The sequence below is a fragment of the Thamnophis sirtalis genome, unplaced genomic scaffold (genome assembly GCF_051295495.1).
Source record: "Thamnophis sirtalis isolate CommonGarterSnake01/CBP01778 unplaced genomic scaffold, rThaSir2_p1.2 scaffold_6, whole genome shotgun sequence".
In the NCBI taxonomy this organism is placed as follows: Eukaryota; Metazoa; Chordata; class Lepidosauria; order Squamata; family Natricidae; genus Thamnophis; species Thamnophis sirtalis.
In genome coordinates, this window is record NW_028261386.1 from 15,478,723 (window position 1) to 15,495,557 (window position 16,835).

The following is a 16,835-nucleotide window of genomic DNA, read 5'->3' on the forward strand; positions in this document are numbered from 1 at the left end:
TGGAAAGCTGGTTGGAGGCCAGGAAGAACTTTTCTATTTCCCATCAAGTGAATACAAGGAGGTTTGGATCAATAAATCACCCCACATGATTTGTTAATATAATCCCTAAGCCCTTCATCTTCTTTTTCTTCTTTTTGGCATCTACTAAAAACATTACATAAGACTATCCAAACTTTATAATTCTAATCTAACCCATCTAATCCACAACAACTGCAGCCAGGGTTGAAATAACTATGACACGGAAAAACTTTTCACCTGGATTTTCCTAAGCATATTTTCCCCTCCTTGAAAACCATAAGAGAATTCGTAAATAAGCTAATGAAAGCCTTTGTTCTGTAGTTTTGTGTTTATTGGCAAAAGCAAAGATTACATCTGGCTGACTTGTAATATAATAGGATTGTTTTGAAAGCATTGCGTTTCCTTATTTCAAATTTCAATGTGCTTCTAGTTATAGGAATTTTTCATATCATTTTGGACAGGTAAGGGTGAATGTTAACTTCAGGGATCTCCTTACCCCAACCAAGCTGGCTTTTTGTAAGAGTCAGTCCTTTGCTATTGTTTTTAAATGCTTTAAATTGTTTTTATTGTTTTGGAATTGTAAGCAACCCAGCGTCATTGATTGAGTTGGATGGTTATAGAAATTGATTGAATGAATGAATGAATGAATGAATGAATGAATGAATGAATGAATGAATGAACAAACAGAACAGAACAGTAAATCCCTACAAAATATCTCTTCTCCCATTTTTTAATCCTCATAGTAGCCTTATGAATTAGTGACCTAACCTAGTTTTTTTATTTTAAAAAATTATTTGTTAAGTCATAAGTTTGGGGGTTTCATAGAACCCTAAGCCATTGATATTGGATTACATGTTTATTATTTTTTAGCATACAATGAGAATGTAAAAGGAGAGAAGTAAACATATATACACAGTTCATATGTTACATGCTGTAACAATATAGACACATCATACTGAGCTCAAATTAAACATACCACATCACGTCTTAGCACAATGGATGAATCCACACACATCTAAATTTAGCGTGATGGTTGAAGTGCATTTTGAACCTAGAACTCTCTTCTCTGTCCTGGTCTCCCACTGTTAACTACAAAACCATGCCAACAACACAAGTCTTAGTGATTTAAATGCATCATTATTATGCATGAGTTTTATTTGAGATAAAACTCTTAAATATGACATTTCGGGGGGGAGGGGGAGAGGAACTGACATTTTAAATACAGTGTTTTGAGCTTTTTTCAAGAAAACCTTTAGATTGCTACAGAAACACAAGCGAATAGATAAGAATGCTCAAAAAGCATTATGGGATGATACTCATCAGATTCACCCACTCTCATGTTCCTCTTAAGTGACAGTAAATATTTCATGCAGAGCGTTGGAAAAATATAATTCAACAGGAGGGGAGGAATTAAAAACTCTGGGTTCCACAAAGCTGCTCATTTGCACTTTTAAAACATTCACATCCACATTTTGATTAACATTCAGTAAATGAATTCACTTTTCATAGCGGGGCCCCCAAGTGACTCACAACTGCAGAGAAACTACAGAATAAAGCATTTCACTGCGGTTAGGGAGCAATTTGATCTTCTGCAGAGGAAGTGAGAGCATCAAGGCTGATAACTCATGGGACACTTGGCAGATACTAACTCTGTAGTTCTAAGTGTGATTACTCAGTAAGAACCCTTGTAGGCAAGCTGAGAACTAGAGTCTTTTGCCTAGTCTCTACTTTTCATATGCACTAAAATAGACTCCCATCCTCTCTAGCCACATAGATGTGAGGAGCCTATGGAGAGTCATCCAAGTCATGGTTCTCCCAAAGGTGCTTTTCCAAAAGGCAGCTGGACTTTCTTGAAAACAAAGAGCTAATGACCAAATGACTTTGCAGAATATAAACCCCCACATTCGGTTAGAACTGAAGAAGCTTCTTGGATGAGAAACGAAAGGATTTCAAGGGGAAAAAAACCAAGAAAGTCCAGTTGCCTTTTGGAAAAGCAACTTTGGGATAGGTGTGAGAAGATGATGGAGAGGGTCTCCCTCTTGCCCCCAAAGTGTTAGGACAGGTGAGTTTCAATCTCACTGGAGAAGCCTGGTTTGTGCAAGGGAGAAACAAACAGTTTCTCATTTCTATTGAAATTTTAATTTTCTCTTGCCGGCAAAAAAAAAACCAGCAGAGGTTAGAAGAAATCAAAACTTTCAGCCACAGGGGAAATATCTACCTCACTCACAAAGAGCCAGAAAGCTCAGCTCTGCCTACTCTGACTGGTATTCCCTCTGTATAGATTCTGACAGCTGGAGTTCAAAACTGAATTCAGACAACCGTATGGGATAGAAAGTCGAGGTATTGTCCACAAGGAGAAGCAAAAGAGAAAGGAAATCTTTTAGGCTTGGATTAGGAAAGCATCAGGCAAGAAGACTTACAGAAAAGAGAAGCATTTTAAGGGGAGAGCACTGTTTAGTATAGGGTGAATCTTCTCAAGCTTAGTTGGCAACTTTAAAAATGTTTGGACTTCAACTCCCAGTAATTGCCAGCCAACGAAGTGGATGGACTCAGTGACGCTAAGTGCACCATTGTAAGAGCTGAAAGACCAGGTGAAGGATAGATTGTCATGGAGAAACTCTATCTGTGTGGTTGCTAGGAGTCAAAAATGACTTGATGGCACATAATCAACTAAACTGTGATGTTATTGTTGGCAGCCGTCCTAAGTGCTGTTAGGCTGAGGTTGAAATGCGAGCAAAATAAACAGAACGTACAAGACTGTGCATAAGTGGTAGGGTTCAGGGTGGGAAATCCCTAACAAACAAAAAAACCCACGCTGTTTATATCTGTGGGATCACATGTCTTTAACTGTATATGTCATATCAGCAAAGGCCTTTTCCGCTCATTCTCAAGCAGGAAGAAGAAGGTCTCAGTCACAATTGAAATACTCTTATTAAGAAAATCAATTTCAAACAGTTTCGTTTACAATGCTGTGGTCTCTTGGAAACTGATGGGCTGGGGAAAAAATTAAATCAATCCGAATAGAGCTGGAAGGGACTTTGGAGGTCTTCTAGTCCCTCCCTATTCAAGCAGGAGACCCTATACCAGAGGTGTCAAACTCGCATCGTCACATTGTCACCAAATGATATATCATAACTTCCCCCCCCCCACATTGCTAAAACAGGGGTGAGTGTGCCCAGTATGTGACGCATCCAGCCTGCAAGATTGACATTGCTACCCTATACCAGTGGTTCTCAAACTTGGCAACTTTAAGACTTGTGGACTTCAACTCCCAGAATTCTCCAGCTAGCTCTTCTGGCTGGAGAACTCTGGGAGTTGAAGTCCACAAGTCTTAAAGTTGCCAAGTTTGGGAACCACTGCCCTAAACCATTTCAGACAGATGGCTGTCCAGTCTCTTCCCAGTGATGAAGCACCCACAACTTCTGAATGCAAGCTGTTCCACTTGGTTAATCATCCTCACTGTTAGGAAGTTTCTCCTTAATTCCAGGTTGCTTCTCTTCTTGATTAGTTTCCATCCATTGTTTTTTGCCCTGCCCTCTGGTGCTTTGGGAAATACATTGACACACACACACACACAAACACACCCCTTTTGTGGCAGCTTCCACAAACATTGGAACACGGCTATGGTGTCCACTCTAGTCCTTTTTCTTCTCTAAACTAGCCATACCCAAATCCTGCAACCGTTCTTCATATGTTTTAGTCTCCAAGCCTTTAATCGTCTTAGTTGCTCTTCTCCGTACTTTTTCCAAAATCTGGATGCAGTATTCCAGGTGTGACCTTAACTAGGGTTTTTATAAAACAGTACTAATACTTCACGTGATTTTGATTCTATGCCTTTGTTTATACAATGAAGGATTGTATTAGCTTTTTTGGCTGCTGCCACACACTGCTGACTCGTGTATAAGTGATCGTTCACTGGACTCCAAGGTTCCTTTCACCGTTACTGTTTTTGAGCCAAAAATAAGGTTGACTTCACAGTCCCTTTTGTTACCAGAAAAGTCATATTTAGTTAGAATCGTGATCACTTGAAGTCTTATTACCGCTTTATAATGCCTTGGTAAGACCACACTTGGAATATTGCATCCAGTTTTGGTCGCTTCAATATAAAACAGATGTCGAGACTTTAGAAAGTGTGCAGAGAACAATAAGGAAATGGAGGTTAAAACATATGAAGAACGGTTGCAGGAATTGGGTATGTCTAGTTTAATGAAAAGAAGGACTAGGGGTGACATGATGGCAGTGTTCCATTATTTGAGGGGCTGCCACAAAGAAGAGGGAGTCAAACTATTCTCCAAAGCATCAGAAGCCAAGACAAGAAACAACGGATTGGAAACAATCAAGGAGAGAAGCAACTTGCCCTCAACTTACAATTGTTCATTTAGCAACCAATTCACTTAATGACAATATGATTTACTTATTGTGAACAATGGCCAAAAAAAGGTCATAAAGTCACGTGTGACTCCCTTAACAACTGCCTAGTTTAGCAATGAAAATTCTGGACCCAAATGTAGTCATACCTCAAGGATTACCTTTAAGGTAATACAAATTCTGCCTCTTCTGTACTTGCATTGTGATGTTCCATGGAAATTTGTAAGGGGCTTGTGTGTTAGAGCACTTTGTCAAATAATGTACTTAGCTATAATGTAGAGATGCTCACATTTTTTCTGGATTAACCCACTTGGTTTACAAATGCTATGTCGATGGGAGGCTCCAAAAATTAGTGAACGAGGCAATCATTCTCCAGTTATGTATTTATTACATTTCCTCTCTTGTTATGTTGTTAGTTACAATTTAGTTCACTCACACACACACACTGGTCTGCAGGCTGCATGCAGTTTTGGCAAGCTCTAATTTGTGCTCAACTGCCATAAATGTAGCTTACAAACCACAATGAACTCACTTTGTTTGCTTAGCCTGATAAATGAACCCAGGAAAAGGTCAACGCTTTCCAAATTAAACCAACATTGCTTAATTGTTTCGGAAATATGCATTTTTTTCATTAAAAACTGCTTTGCTTTATTTAATCATCATTTTAGATCAGCATTCCATAAATGTTATTTTAACTTTGAACTAATATGGTAGAATCTGCCAGAGCCGTGCATAGGTCAAGTCTGTCTGAGATTAATCTGGAAAAAAAAGATCACCCGGGAAACTTGACGTCCAAGTACATCTGCTATTTGACTAGCACTGACATTTCAGCTATTGCCAATTCAAACATCCTTTTGCGAAGGGAAACCTCGCACTGGCATCCCTTGCAAACAACATACAGCAGGCAGGTGACAGAGAAATTGATAAATATGGGTGGGGATGTTTATCCTTCAAAACTCGCTCTTAGTAAATCAAACAGTACAATTACTTACAGTACAAATCGTGAATATTAAAAAAAAAACATTTGTTTATAGAACTAATCTATAAGTATAGGTTCCTGTTTTGTCAACAAAAAAAAGAACAGGAACTGCAGCCTGACCACAGGACATTCTGTTGAATCAACGGCACCAGTACACAGACTCTCCAGATGCGTCTTTGCAATCATAGGGACTAGAATCTTTAACTACCAGTGGAAATTGCTTTTTGGAATGGAAACTATCGTGCTCAACTCACAACTTTCTTAGGCTGTGATCTGATGCTGTATTTCAAAGACAAACTTTTCAGGGAAAACAATAACACTTGTATTCACATCATACAAGCTAACCAGGAAGGTCATAAATCTAGCAGCTTACACTTCTGAAATATCTAAATAATTGATAGTTTATTCTGGCTTATTCTGTTTGATAAATTCAACCCATTGTTTGAATTTATAATAGTACTATATGAATCAAGAAAAAAATGTGTTAATTCAGTAGTCTGAGTAGAAATTGAATGCCTAATCCTTTCCTTGTTTTAATATGCAGGCTCATAATTGGTTTTGCTCTATAGATTTTGCATTGAAGGGCAAAGATCTCTGGTGCTGAAAATTAGCAGGAGGGGCAAATCCTTTTCCAAGCAGCTGCCAAGAACTCATGAATATTTCCTTGAATCAGGGGGAAAAAGAGCTTCATAGGCAAGTCAGTGTAGCTTGAATATGTAATGATGTCTTCAAACCTATATTATCAATCAAATAGAACTTCGGGTTGGCCTCCTCTTCCAATGCTGTATGATTAAAGAACGGAAAGAACAGAAATTACCACAGCATTCTTGGTACTCTTTGAGGTCAGTTGTTTGCTTGCAGATATTTCATTACTCAACCAGGTGCATTCCATTTAAAAGAGACAAACAAACAAACAAACAAACAAAAACTTAGGAAACAGGAGGACTAGAACACAGTTCCTTTAACATCTAACATGCAGAGAAGCAGGGATCAATACAAGACAAACGATCAGGCAGAAAACAATAATCCAGAAACCAACAAGGAGGAACTTACTCCCACCAAATATGGCAGAGCAAGCATATAAACAGGCAGGAAACCCTACACTCGCTTGCACTGATAAGGTTATCTAGTTGGATAATAAAACATCTGCAAAGAAAAAAAACGTTCAGAGAGTACCCATAATCCACAGATCAACCTGGAACTACAGACATTCTCTTTAATTAGAAATACAGAAAATGGTCTTGAGTACAGAGCTACAGTTGAAATCTACAAATATCTCAGATCCTTGACCGTACACCAAGCAAGATTCCCTCAATGTACACATGTAAGAAACGTGGTTACAACAGAAAAAAAAGAACAATCAAGTTTATATTCCCAGAAAAATTCAGGAAATGGAGCAGTAAATAAGAATAAGAAAACTAATAATGTTGCTTTTTTCAATTCCAGCAGCGTTAAAAAAAAACAAAGACCAAGAGCACTTTTTGGAGACAAAAACTGAAGAGAGATTCAAAACCAACTGAATCTTGTAGCTTAATTCATTATGGAAATGTTTCACAACATATCTAAGTAGCCACAAAAGGAAGCTACAGCCCAGGAAAACAGCTGGATGTTAGCACCCATCTCTTGTCGATTTACCGAAAAAAATGTGGCAAGATCCTTGTTCTTTTAAAATCAGATAAAGCAGGCTGCAGATGGCTGGTGGGAAAAACTGAAGAAGGAGATGGCATTGTAGCAATGACAGTTACTGTTACTGGCTGGGGATGAGGGAACTAGGAGTCCAATGCCACAGTTTGGGAGGGAGGGGGAGAAGCAGTCCCAAAACAACAAATTTGCCACTACGTGGATTGTACCAGTTGCTCACCTCTTAGAATGTTTTCCCAATGCTCATGTCACCTGCCTATTTCCGTTAAGTTCACAATATTCCTTTCTGTGTAAAGATCACTGTTTTCATGCAGTGTATAACACACAACTCATAGAATTTGTTTTAGAGAAGAATTCTGGTTTTGCACTTTCAATAGCAATAGCAATAGCAATAGCAATTAGATTTATATACCGCTTCATAGGGCTTTCAGCCCTCTCTAAGCGGTTTACAGAGTCAGCATATTGCCCCCAACAACAATCCGGGTCCTCATTTTACCCACCTCGGAAGGATGGAAGGCTGAGTCAACCTTGAGCCGGTGAGATTTGAACCGCCGAACTGCCGAACTAGCAGTCAGCTGAAGTGGCCTGCAGTACTGCACTCTACCCACTGCACCACCTCGGCTCTTTCAACACTAGCCTTCTTAGCAGGTTTGTTTGTTTCACTTACATGCCACTCATCTCACTATCAAAAGTGACTTGATATATGATATGTTGGAAGTTTGGAAGAACTTCCTTTTGTGGCTATTAGGCACTCTGCTCCTGGGGATGACACTGTCGTGGGTGTTCTCACAAAATGACTACCTGAGGGGTCTGCCCAGTGGAACTATTTTCCAAGTCCTCCCATACAAGCTAGGATGTTTCTACCACCTCTATTTATCTTTGCCTTTTTAGAATAGAATGGAATAACAGAGTTGGAAGGGATCTTGGAGGCCTTCTAGCCCAACCTCCTGCTTAGGCAGGAAAACCTATACCACTTCAGACAAATGGTTATTCAACATCTTCTTAAAAACTTCCAGTGTTGGAGCATTCATAACTTCTGGAGGCAAGTTGTTCCACCAATTGATTGTTCTGTCAGGAAATTTCTTCTCAGTTCTAAGTTGCTTCTCTCCTTGATTAGTTTCCACCCATTGCTTTTGTTCTGCCCTCAGGTGCTTTGGAGAATAGTTTGACTCCCTCTTCTTTGTGGCAGCCCCTGAGATATTGGAAGACTGCTATCATGTCTCCTCTAGTCCTTCTTTTCATTAAACTAGACATACCCAGTTCCTGTAACCGTTCCTCATATGTTTTCGCCTCCAGTCCCCTAATCATCTTTGTTGCTCTTCTCTGCACTCTTGCTAGAGTCTCCACATCTTTTTATATGGTGGTGACCAAAACTGAATCCAGTATTCCAAGTGTGGTCTTACCAAGGCATTATAAAGTGGTATTAACATGTGTTAAATTAGCATGTGATCTTGATTCTATCCGAGGTGGCGCAGTGGTTAAATGCAGCACTGCAGGCTACTGCTAGATCAGCAGTTCAGCGGTTCAAATCTCACCGGCTCAGGGTTGACTCAGCCTTCCATCCTTCCGAGGTGGGTAAAATGAGGACCCGGATTGTTGGGGGCAATATGCTGACTCTGTAAACCTCTTAGAGAGGGCTGAAAGCCCTATGAAGCGGTATATAAGTCTACTGCTATTGCTATTGCTATTGCTTCTCTTTATGCAGCTTAGAACTTAAGTACCATGTTTTTCTCTTGTTTAGTGACCTGCACAACTGGGAGTTTTCACTTCTGAGAGGCTGAAGGGCAAGTGCTATTTCAGCTCGTACATTTGTATTCTCAACAGCTGCAGGCAAGAGTAATATGATGTCATCTAGTTCATCTAGCACCCCTAACGTTTATGAATCATGGTCAGTTAGCATCTTTCTTAATAAAATCCTGAGCTTTATTCACCCACTGTTTTAACATTCTAAGAGCAGGTAGGGCTTAAAGGTGTTCTTAGAGAGAAAAATGATCCAGGGATCTATGAGATAAGAGTTAATTATGTGCCATCAAATCCAGCTCAACTCTAGGTAACTGTCAAGGCAATTGCTTGCCGTCTTGGCTTGTCTTTGGCAAGCATCCATTACACTGGTTACAAATTTTAGAAAATTATCAACCTCTGGGATAAAATGTATCAATTTTACATATTTTGATTAGATCAATTGGACAACAGGTGATAAAGGTGCTGGTTGGCCAAAGTTTTCAATATATCTCACAAGAAAGATTTATACACAGGCGAGTATATTTATAAGGGAGGGAGATGTCTAATGAACATGATGCCTCATAACTCAGTGGTGGGTTTCCATTTTATTTATTAGCGGTTTGCTTGTGCATGCAATGCTTCTGCGCATGTGCAGAAGCATCCGGGCGGGTGGGTGGAGCCTTCCACTGCTGCCACTACCAGTTCACCCGATCCGGGACAACCCATCTCTGTCGTAATTTCTCGACACAGTATGATAGAGCAATGAAAATTGTACCACATGGAAGTGTATAAATCCATCTTCACTTTGAGAGCAGCAAGGCAGATGACTATGAAAAACACATGGAATTTTTTTTTAGGTTCTATAAAGCACTCGGTGCAAACATGTCACTGAAAAGTCACTTCTTACACTCACATTATTTCCCTTTGAACTGTGGGGCAGTGAGTGATGAGCATGGGGAGAGATTCCACCAGGATATCGCAGGCATGGAGAAAAGATATGAAGGGAAATGGAGTCCGCCCATGCTTGCCGATTACTGCTGGAATCTACTGCTGGATGATCCTACTGCAGTTCCCAAGAGAAAACCCAAAAAGTGCAGTTTAGATACCAAATAACGATGGAATCCTATCGTTTAATCTGATATAAATTGGATGCAAAAAGCCTGAAAATGTTACATGAAAAACCAATAAATGAATGGAAAGTTATGTTATTGGTATCAGTAAAGAAAAAAATAGGATTGGTGTGGCACCATTCTCATTGTTATATCACATTTTGCAAAAAAAACAACAACTATGGAGCATAATCCCACATTCCCCTCCTAATTTTGAATTATTTGTATGCAATTTTGACCTGAAGCTGTTATCTTGGAAACTGGAGCCAATAAATACTTAGGACTTAATTTTCGTTTATTAATGACCCAATTCTAGTAAAATTAAGCTACTTTTATTTCTGAAGCTTTCTCCTTGTAAACCAGTGTTATCTTTTCCTGTTTGCCTGTTTCCTTTGTTGCATGCACCTGTTGAGTGCAGAGTGTGTACTAGCCACATCACTGGCACATACCAATTATACAAGGGACCAGAGAGTTCAGCTGTAGCCTTCAAAACTGCCATAAAGCAATGCCCAATTTAGTTCATTAGGCAAGTTGGTGCTCCATTAAGAGAGATACGTGGCCCTTTATGAATAATCCTTGATTTACGACCACAATTGAGCTCAGAATTTATGTTGCTAAGTGAGAAATTTGTTAAGTGACTTTTCTCCCATTTTAGGGCTTTTCTTGCCACATTTGTTAAGTGAATCACTGCAGTTGTTAAATTAGTAACACAGTTCTTAAGTGAATCTGGCTTCTTTATTGACTTTGCTTGTCAGATAGTCGCAAAAGATGGTCACATGACCCTGGGGACACTGCAACTGTCATAAGTACACGCCAGTTGCCAAGCATCTGAATTTTGATCGTGTGATCATGGGAATGCTGCAACAGTCATAAGTGTGAAAAAAATGGTCCTATGTCACTTTTTGTCAGTTTTCAACCTTGAACAGTCACTTAATGAACTGTTATAAATTGAGGACTACCTGTACATTCTTACAAGGTGAGCAGAAGGTAAATTACCACCCCAAAGGAAGTGAAAAGGAAGGGAAACAGAAGTAAGACAAAAGGGGATGTTAAAAAGAAAAGAAAATGTAGCAGGAGGGACGTTCATTTATATCTTTCTACTAGCTGGATACCCCTCTCCTTTCTCTCCCTCCCTCTCAAATGAAATTTATAATGGAACAGGAAGAACCACAGTTGTCAGATATAAGCAAGACAAAGAACAGTAACTCCCTGACCATATCGCTTTGGGGACATTGCTTCTCGCCAAGACATTTTTAAAAAATCAACTGTTATTTTAACCAGCTACATTTCAGCCTACACTGATGAGAGAAACCACATCTTATACATGCTAAAATGTGTGTGCGTGTGTGCGTGTGTGTGTTGCATGTATCTCTCTGTGTATAAGAGAGAAGGGGGGAGGGGATACCTGTCATTTCTCAACCACAGTTGACAGCTTAATGCAACATTTCATACTGCCAACTTTTCCTTCGGTTCCCCATTCCCAATTTCAATCAGGATGAACTTGATGGCACTCTTCCTTTCTCCCCTTTTCTTTTTCCCCCACAGCGGTGTCTTTTTTAAAGGGGAAAAGATGAGCTACTCCAGCAATGTAGAAGAAAGGTGAACAATCCTTGAGGTTTTTACCTAAAGACAACACATGGAATTTAATGCTGGAAAGTCCTGGAGAACAGATGGAAGTGCTGGATAGCAATAGCAATAGCAGTAGACTTATATACCGCTTCATAGGGCTTTCAGCCCTCTCTAAGCGGTTTACAGAGTCAGCATAACAATCCCCAACAACAATCCGGGTCCTCATTTTACCCACCTCGGAAGGATGGAAGGCTGAGTCAACCCTGAGCCGGTGAGATTTGAACCGCTGAACTGCTGATCTAGCAGTCAGCTGAAGTAGCCTGCAGTGCTGCATTTAACCACCGCGCCACCTCGGCTCTGGATGATTAGACTCAAGCAACTCTAGTCCCATCCTCAAAAAGGGGTACAGAAGAAACTTGGGAAAGTAATAACAGTTAGTTTAATAACTAACTGATGTTAGTTGTTACTCAGGTATATTGGTAAGGGGCTAAACCATTTCAGACACAATCTGTCTGCAGGTACTCAGGAAAAAAATGCTCTCACGAGGAGCTGTGGTGGTGTAGTATTTAGAATGCAGGCTGACTTTTCCCACTGCCAGGAGTTTGATCCTGTCCAGCTCAAGATTGAATAAGCTTTCCATTCTTCTGAGGTTGGTAAAATGAGGATCCAGATTGTTGGGGGCAATACGTTGACTCTGTAAAACCACTTAGAGAGGGCTGTAAAGCACCAAGGAACAGTACATAACTCTAAGTATTATTGCTATCATTACCAAGAGCCAGGAAGGTTTTTCCCAACCAATCTCTCATGAATGAAGGCAAATATGTGCACCCAGGATAATATTTCAAGATCCAATCTGGGTCAGTCACCAAGAGCAGAGTTTACTCCTCCTCTGAACAATAAACCTCTGGTCCCAGTGACCGACCCACATTGGATCTAGCCTGATTTCTTTTTTATGATAAAATGATCATATTGGCCTAACAAGTGAATGCCTCAGTCCTGGGATGACGAACCTATGGCACGCGTGCCACAGGTGGCACGCGGAGCCATTTGTCAGGGCACACGAGGCGTTGCCCTGTCAGCCGGCCAGTGCGCATGCGCGCGCTGGCCAGCTGAGTTCAGCCTTTTTTAAAGCCATTTTTCACCCTCCTCAGGCTCCAGAGGCTTTATAGGAGCCTGGGGAGGGCGAAAAGAGCCCCCCCCCCCCATGAGGCTCTCCGGAGCGCAAAAACCGGCCCTATGGGCAAACCGGAAGTTCGGGAATGGACTTCCGGTTTGTTTGTAGGGTCGGTTTAACCCCTCCAGATGAGACCCACGAGCCTTGTGTTTGACACCCCATTTATGTATGTTCAACACAATTTGAATTGTGTTTATTGAAGAAGACTTTTGAGAGTCCCTTGGATGAAAGGGGATCAAATCAGTCAATCCTAAAGGAAACCCTGACTGATCCTTGGAAGGACAGAAGCTCAAATACTTTGGCCATCTAATGAGAAGAGAGGAGTCATTGGAAAAGACCTTGATGTTGGGAAAGATTGAAGACGAAAGAAGGGGATAGCAGAAGATGAGATGGTTAAATAATGAAATCAATGCAATGAAAATGAATTTGGGCAGACTCTGGGAGATATGGAGGACAGAGGTTCCTGGCGGGCTGTGGTCCATGGGGTCACAAAGAGTTGGACATGACTTAGTAACTGAACCCCAACAACAAATAATACATGGCATTGCAACACACTCATCAATTGCACTAAAAAAACTGTTCTTATTCGATGTTAGAAATTCTGAGTGGGATTTCATAGATTTTGTCCTTGGCCCATTGCTGTTGGGACATCTTTTATGAACAATCTGCACAACTGAAGGCCATCAAAATAGCATGGGGCTGGGAGTTTTCTCCACATGGCAGGGCTTTTAAAAAGAAGTCTATGTTGCTTATACTGTTTGCCTTCATTCCCACCTCTTATTTAGGGCTGGCTGGAAGATAATTCAGAAAAGAAACCCCAATCTGTAAATATCTGAGTTGGAGATCAGGGAACCAGACTGCAAGCTCAAGACCGGTAGAACTAGATGTATAAAGTTTTTAATTTACTGTAGTTTAGGAAGTGTAATTTGAGCTAGGACTTAGTTCTAAGTGCGGGGTGTTACAGACGATCTCGGTTGAGAGAACAGGTAGTTGAGATCAGTATCTCAAGAAGCAACAGCACTTCCCTACTTCTGCGATTTTCATCTTCCTTCTAGTTCTCGTAGCTTGATCAACACAATGAAGACTTGATGAATCACACATCCACCAAATTGGATTTTTACAGAAGTTTCTAGGAACAGGGTTGTGGGTGGAGGATTTAGAAACCACCTTCATGGGATTCAGCAAGGCCCACTGTACCACATCCTATATGTGCATGTGCTCCCGTTTTCAAAGGTTTAAAGAACCCAAACCTGAACTTTTAGGGGTTCAAGCTATAAAAAGGTAAAGGTTCCCCTCGCACATATGTGCTAGTCGTTCCCAACTGTAGGGAGCAGTGCTCATCTCCTTTTCAAAGCCGAAGAACCAGCGCTGTCCGAAGATGTCTCCATGGTCATGTGGCTGGCATGACTAAATGCCGAAGACGCATGGAACACTGTTACCTTTCCACCAAAGGTGTTTCCTATTTTTCTACTTGCATTTTTACATGCTTTCGAACTGCTAGGTTGGGAGAAGCTGGGACAAGTAACAGGAGCTCACTCCGTTAAGCGGCACTAGGGATTCGAACCGCGGAACTGCCAACCTTTTTGATTGACAAGCTCAGCGTCTTAGCCACTGAGCTACCACATCCCTTTGAACTATATTTTTAATTTAATTTAATTAATTTAACTATACAAACTGTTTAAACCATTCTGGAGGGCATATTTTACAAGTTCCTGGCGTTCTGGATGCTCCATCGCTGGAAGTCATCAAGAAAAGATTGGACAGCCATTTTGTTTGGGATGCAATAATATCGCCTGTCTTGGGCAGAGGGGTTGGACTGGAGGACCTCCAAGGTTCCTTCTAGCCCTGTGACTATATAAATCTATGCCCAGCATCAACAGCTAGGTCTGTGTTTTGTGGTCGGGCCTACTGGAGTTGAGGCTGCACTTTCCCTCCTTCAGCACAGAAGGGGAATTGAAGCCCTCTTTTTTACCAATGTTTTTTTAGTTGAAAGTTTCAAGAGGCGATAGACCCACATGTACAGATAAAAGGGGGCTGAACCCAGACCTTTCCTGAAAGATGAAGCTACTTAAATAGCCCCATCTTTCCAAGCAGACTGTTCTAAAGTTAACCAGGAAGTATTTTTTTTCCTAATGTTATCTGAAATCTGCTTTCCCTGAAATTTCCACCCACTGATTCTATTGTGAGGGTGAGCTATTATTTTAAATCTTAATAAATGCATCTTAAAACCATCATGTTTTTTTTACCCAACAAGGATGTGAACAAGGGAGCTGCCCTGACAAGCGTGCATGCGACATTTCTGTGCAAACTTTTTGCCGAAAAAGTTCGCCATCACTGTCCTAGACCCGTTGGTTGATGGGATAAAAAGACCACATCCCCATGCCATCTGCCTCTTAGGTCTTTTGTATAGCTAATTTTTTTTTAATTTGCATACTTCTCATATTTGAATTGCTTTTTTATTTATCTTTCTAAGCCACCTGTAAGCCACATAGCGTCATCTTAAAGGGCAGAATGGGCAAGATAAAAATTAAATGAATAAAGACATAATACATTTTGAACATGGGAAGAAAATAAGGGAAAATAAAAATTATATTTCAAAACATTATGCTGAGTACGGAGAGTCGACTTAGGACCTTAACTGAGACCAGGATTTCTGTTGTTGTTTAGCAAGGGGATTGTTAGGTAAAGCGTGCCCAATTTCATGACCTTTTTTGCCATGATTGTTAAGCAAATCACTGCATTTGTTAAGTGAATCATGCGGTCCTTAAGTGAATCTTCTCCCATTGATTGTTGGAAGCCAGCTTGTGAAGTCACAAATTGCAATAACGTAATTGGAAGACACTGCAACCATTGTAAATTACACAGCAGTTGCCAAGAGCCAAATTTTGATCACATGAACGTGGGGATGCTGCCACGATTATAGGGAGTATTTTTTCCAGTGCTGTTGTAACTTTGAATGATCATCAAATTAATGCTTGTAAGTGAAGGACTACCTACTCTGTTGGGTTAAAATCAAAATGGAACTTTAAAAAAAAAACAGTGGACATACCTGTAAGAAGGAATGCCGCTGCTTGATGCGGAAAAAAATTAATACAGATTCCAAGTGTAGCTCTTTTGATGGAGCAGGGACTCATAACTGAAAAGACCCTGTCTATTGTAGTCACCATCTAGCTTTCTGGGGGTAGGGACACCATGGGAGGTGCTTCTAGAGACATCCAGAGTGTAAAAGGTAAAGGTTCCCCTCACACATATGTGCTAGTTGTTCCTGACTCTATGGGGCAGTGTTTATCTCCATTTCAAAGCCGAAGAGCCAGCACTGTCCGAAGACGTCTACGTGGTCATGTGGCCGGCATGACTAAACACCAAAGGAGCACGGAACAGCGTTACCTCCCCACCAAAGGTGGTTCCTATTTTTCTATTTGCATTTTTACATGCTATCAAACTTCTAGGGTGACAGAAGCTGGGACAAGTAACAGGAGCTCACTCCATTATGCAGCCCCTAGAGATTCGAACCGCCCAACTGCCGACCTTTTGATCGACACGCTCAGAGTCTTAGCCACTGAGTCACTGCGTCCCTTATCCAAAGTGTAGCTGGACCTGTATATATGAAAGATCTAGGATTGGATTTTAACAGCTGTGATTGAAACTCTGTGCTCCTGCTGTCATTGAAATATCAGAAAATTTAGACTTGGGTGTATTGATTTTTTTTTCCATGTTTGAAACCATCAAATATTTCTCCTTTTTCTTCAGTCACGACAAGCCAACAAATTGTACTGTTGCCATGGTTATGGTACAGGCCACCATCAACAACTAATTAACTCATCATGGCCAAGATTTCTGTATGCATTTAACATCAAGAAGACTAAAATGCATCTTTCCATGGGAAATCGCTAAAGCCCTCTCATTAAAAAAAAACAAAAAACCTATACTTTGAATTTTTAATTTTAAAGGTGGGCACTTGGAGTTGAAGAATTTGGTTGAAGAAAAAGAATTTTTAAAAATCTGTATCTGTTTCTAAAGTGTCGATTGTTGAAATCCCTTAGTTCCCTTTCTGTATTACTGTAGATTTTGCTTTATATATACTGCATGAAGATCTACACTCATTTATACATAGTTGAAAAAGAAATGTACATTCCATTCTAATATCGTCATTTTCTAAGCATTTTGGAATGCTTTTAAAGTTAAAAAGAGGAGTTGCAAGCTTTGAGTAAGCACCTGTACAAAAGAAATGTACTCCAATTTAGACATTACTTCT

At 40.4% G+C, this 16,835-nt stretch overlaps 1 protein-coding gene across 1 annotated transcript in view; it reads right to left on the reverse strand.

Annotated features, from left to right (window-relative positions):
- Window positions 1-16,835, reverse strand: part of ATP2A3 (ATPase sarcoplasmic/endoplasmic reticulum Ca2+ transporting 3) — a 166,536-nt gene that overhangs the window by 86,377 nt on the left and 63,324 nt on the right. The window lies entirely within an intron of this gene.